Raw genomic sequence first — 5,002 nt, 5'->3', positions numbered from 1 at the left:
TTACAACTACTACACCAGGGAAAGAGGGGTTTTTTATATTATAGCTGCCAGCATTGTGGCTGTCATTACAGGCATTGCCAGGGTGACAAAAGCTGCTGTTGCCTTGACCCAGACAGCCACTACTGTGGAATATGTCAATGTGATAGTCTCTAGGACAGCTGAGGTGCTACAGGCACAGGAGGTGCTAAATGAACATCTTTGTCAATCCATCTGCATTTTACAACAACAGATTGACTTTCTGGTGAAAGAGTTGGCCCTTGTTAGGGACATGTGTCTTTTGGAATGAGATCCCAGGTTTCACTCCATCTGCCTAACCAGGTACACAACAATTAGAGTTCTACTACTCAGAAACAAAGTGCAGAAAGTGTAGAAGACAATAAATCACACACAAAGTATTAGAAAAATTCCAAAAGGAAACTGTGGCTCCAGACTAGAAATATTTTCCAAGTGTCCAGCATAGTGGTTGAAGGAAACAGCCAAAATGTTTGTTATGAAAATGAAAAATACTAAAGATAAAAGAACAGTCTATAAGCTACCCAGGGTTAGTAAACAGGGCTGATCACAAACTAATGAAAAAGTAGAGTCACAGGAGACTTCTAAGTAGCAAAACTGAAAGTCAAAGACAATTGTCAGCCAACAGAACATAAAAGAAACATGCATTCTCAGTGGCCTGGTGTGCTTTTTTTTTTGATGTGATTAAAAAACAAAAAAAAAAAAAAAAAACAACAACAACAAAAAAAAAAGGACTGAAAGTGTCCAGGGAAGGAATGGGTTTATTTGTCTTTTTGGCTTTTACATTACAGTCCATCATCAAAGAAAGCACAACTAGAACTTGAGGCAAGTGCTATATCACAGACCCAGAGAAATGTGGCTGACAGCATTGCAGACCTACAATTCTGATTCAGTCCAGATCCATCTCCCCAAGGATAGAATCACCCACCATCCTCTTACATTAATCAGCAATCAAGAAAATGTTCCAACCCACTTGTTCATAGGCCAATATCATGGAGGCAATTCCTCAGTGGATACTCTTTTTCCCAGGTATGTCAAACTAATTATTGAACATAACACACACTTTATCAGAAATCCTCGTGTGGTACTACTACTACTTTACTACATAATACCTACTTTCTCATTGAGGAACACACTGTGAATTTAGTGTTGCTAAGAAATCTTAATTGAAAACCTTCATGAGGATGCCATGGTTCCTGAGATTTAGCCAAAGAGATAAACTAAGACAACAAAGGGTTTTTTTCAAAAGCTCCAACACTGTGACAAGAATTCTCCTTTCCTCACTTTTTCTGCTGAGAATGCAAGTGTGCTATCACAGTCATCAGGGTTTTTTGGTTATATATATATATATATATATATATATATATATATATATATATATATATATATATATATAAAACATTATTCAATTTCATTGAATAATGTAATATATACATTATTCAATTTCAAAATAGAAAATATATAAATATATTAAGATATGTATTTTAGGATTTATTTTTGAAACATACATATATTCAAAAGTTTGCATATAACAGGTTTCAGAGCAAGAGGGAGAACCATGACCTTAGAGTCATCTTTGAAAGTACCACAGGTGAATAGATCCATACTGTGCTTTAACATCAGTGTAAAACCATAGTGTTACCAAGATAGATTTATCTTGGTGACTGTTAGAAATTTCAAGCTATTATACATAGATCCAAGAAGTTGGCTTAATCAGAATAGTCAGGCAAAAGAAAGTTTTAAAATGGTCGAGGAAGAAAGTAGCAAAATGACAACTGTATATAAGACCAAGAGAGCAATCAGTCCAGCATGAAGAAAGCAGCCTTTCCCTCCACCATATGACTATAAAGAATAAAATGTTTTATAGCTCTTCAGTTGAATGTACACACAAAACTACGTAACCAAACATATAGGCAAACAATCATTAACTTCAATTAAAAAAATGGAGGAAAGCACAGTTGTCATGATCTGTGATTAAATGGTGAATAACATTTAATAAAAAGTCACCATCTCAGTAATTAAAGTCATCATTCTCAAAAGTAGGGAATGTTTTAAAGTAGCGAATATTTGGGTATTCTCTCTCTCTCTCTCTCTCTCTCTCTCTCTCTCTCTCTCTCTCTCTCTCTCTGTGTGTGTGTGTGTGTGTGTGTGTGTGTGTGTGTGTGTGTGTGTGTGTGTTTGTATGTGTGTGTGTGAAACATAAGACAGGTTTCAGAGGAATGGGGAGACCCATGAACTTGGAGTCATCTTTGGAAGTACCACAGGTGCATAGATCCACAATGTGCTTTATCACCAGTGTAAAACCAGAGTGTTACCAAGATAGATTTGTTTGGGTAACTGTCACAAGCAAGTGTGCACTTTGCTTTTCATAATAGGAGAAGGTTGTTACTACTGAGACATGCTACTGTCATCCAAGTAAGAAAGTGCTTGCCTTATTGTGGAAAAATACTATAGACCTTTACAAGAAAGAAAGGATAGCGAAATGTTGAAAATGCTGAATAAATAACAGTAAGACAATAACATCAATAACAACAACAAAACACAAAACCCTTTGATCATAGTTGTGTTGACAGATATTCAGAAAAATATAAAGTAACAAAGTATCTAATGGCGGAAGTATAGGTGTTTCATGAATGTGAGTGGAAGAGTTCAAGCTTGTCTGTAAGTAAAGAGTCAATTTGTTCTCTATACTCACATGCGGAGGTTTAAATATATTATTTAGAGATATAAAGCCAATATTATTTCAAACCAATAACAGTGATGAATATTATTGCTGCATTATGGTGTGGAGTGAAGAAGGATAGATAAAAGTATGCTGTTTTATGTAATAGTTAGATTAGTACTACTTGAATTTTAAAGTCATATTAATTAAAATGTTTGTAATAACCTAATAGAAAACATTTAACTGTCATGAAGAATAACAATGTGAATTACCAACCTAATTTTCTTGCTTCAAAGAGACAAAAATGTAAGCATTTCTTGCTTTCTTGATATACCTTATAAATCAGATAAATTATTGTTTTATTCTTGTTTTCTAACCTGATTATTAAACAAATCACTTTGCTCTGCTTACATGTCTTGCTTACATGTCTTGCTTACATGTTTTGATCATACTGTCTATTCAGTGTCCATTACAGAGTTTAAGGAAGTAAACTGGTTAATGTTGAGTGAGCTTTTCCTTGAGAGAAACAAATGCCTGCTCTTCCTGGACAAGACATTATTCACAGACTAAGGTAACCGTTTCCACCCCAGTCTAGTTGGGCGAATCTTGAGTTTACTTACCTTGCTAAGAGAACATGGGTGAGAGTAACAGGAGCATAAGTGACCATCCCCCCACCAACAGTACCACTGCAATTCTTGTCTATATGTAACTGTAGATGCATAGTTGGATCCTCCTCTTCAGTTAATTTTCCACTCTATCTACTCTAGTCCTTCCTAAGACCATGAGACAGTGTGCAGCTGACAAAGAATAGAATACATGCTAGAAGTTAGGTGCAGCACAGAGTGTCTGGAATCTCAGGGGGGAGTACAGTGATTATTCTCACAGCTTTCTTCTATGATCAGTGTCAGAAGACCTGATCTCAAGAGTCTCTATGCAGTTACTGTGGCCCTGAGGAAGATGATAATAGCTGCTTCAAATTGAAGACAGTTTTCTGCAATTGTTCAAAAAGTGACTGAACTAAGTGTATAAGTTTTACATTTTTCTTCATAACACACACTCATAAACAAATAAAAATATGTTGATACTAATCTAAAATAAACTGTCTGGTGAACAATTTAAATAAATGAATATATGCCTAATTATAGTAGAGTATCCAAACTCATATGTAACCACAAACTTTAAAAGCTAGTATAGACTAAAATTAAAATTAATCAATTGAAAAAAACATTTAAATTGTGGAGATGATCACTTTGAAAGCCCATAGAGTAAAACACATAAATTTTAGGGAAACTTATTTAAGAATAGTTATCAATCCATTAATGTGCATTTATTGTAAAGTTATTAATTCCTCTTTGTAAAATATGAATTAATGCAAAGTGTTTCTATTATTTATAGACATGAATGTTTAGGATATCAAAGAAAGTGACCAAATATAGATCAACATATTAGGGTATAATTATATAGCAATAAATTTCAGATATATATTTACACAAACACATGTTTATAATATATTAAGACATAAAACAAATGAAAAATATATATTAATACATGTGAAATATATGTATATGTGTATTTATTGGAAAATATGTGTGAATTAAAGAATACATAAATCGCAAAGTATACAAAATATACAGAAAATTTTGTATAGTATTCCGGGTGATGAGCATTTTCTCTATACATTTGTAATATTTCCAATTCACTTATTTTAAGACAAATAAAGAATTCTTGGGTAATTCTTTCATGCATTAACGATTTTGAAAATTTTAAATGCCTATTTTTCTTTTTTGTTGTGGTGGTCTGAGTAAGAATGGACACTGTAAGCTTATATTTTGAGTATGTGCTCTTCAGTTGTTGGAGCTGTTTCAGGAAAGACTATGGCCTTGTCTCATTTGATGTGTGGATTATGTTTTGGGTATTCCAGTTTTCTAGGTTAACACCCACTTATTACTGAGTACATACCATGATTCATCTTTTGAGTCTGGGTTACCTCACTTAGTATGATGTTCTCCAGCTCCATCCATTTGCCTAAGAATTTCATGAATTCATTGTTTCTAATGGCTGAATAGTACTCCATTGTGTATATATACCACATTTTTTGCATCCACTCTTCTGTTGAGGGATATCTGGGTTGTTTCCAGCAGCTGGCAATTATAAATAGGGCTGCTATGAACATAGTGGAGCATGTATCCTTATTACATGCTTGGGAATCTTCTGGGTATATGCCAAGGAGTGGTATAGCAGATTCTTCTGGAAGTGAGGTGCCCAGTTTTCGGAGGAACCGCCAGACTGATTTCCAGAGTGGTTGTACCAATTTGCAACCCCACCAGC

The sequence above is a fragment of the Apodemus sylvaticus genome, chromosome 11 (genome assembly GCF_947179515.1).
Source record: "Apodemus sylvaticus chromosome 11, mApoSyl1.1, whole genome shotgun sequence".
Taxonomy (NCBI): domain Eukaryota; kingdom Metazoa; phylum Chordata; class Mammalia; order Rodentia; family Muridae; genus Apodemus; species Apodemus sylvaticus.
The sequence above is the reverse complement of the archived record's forward strand: the minus strand, read 5'-3'. Positions refer to the sequence as shown.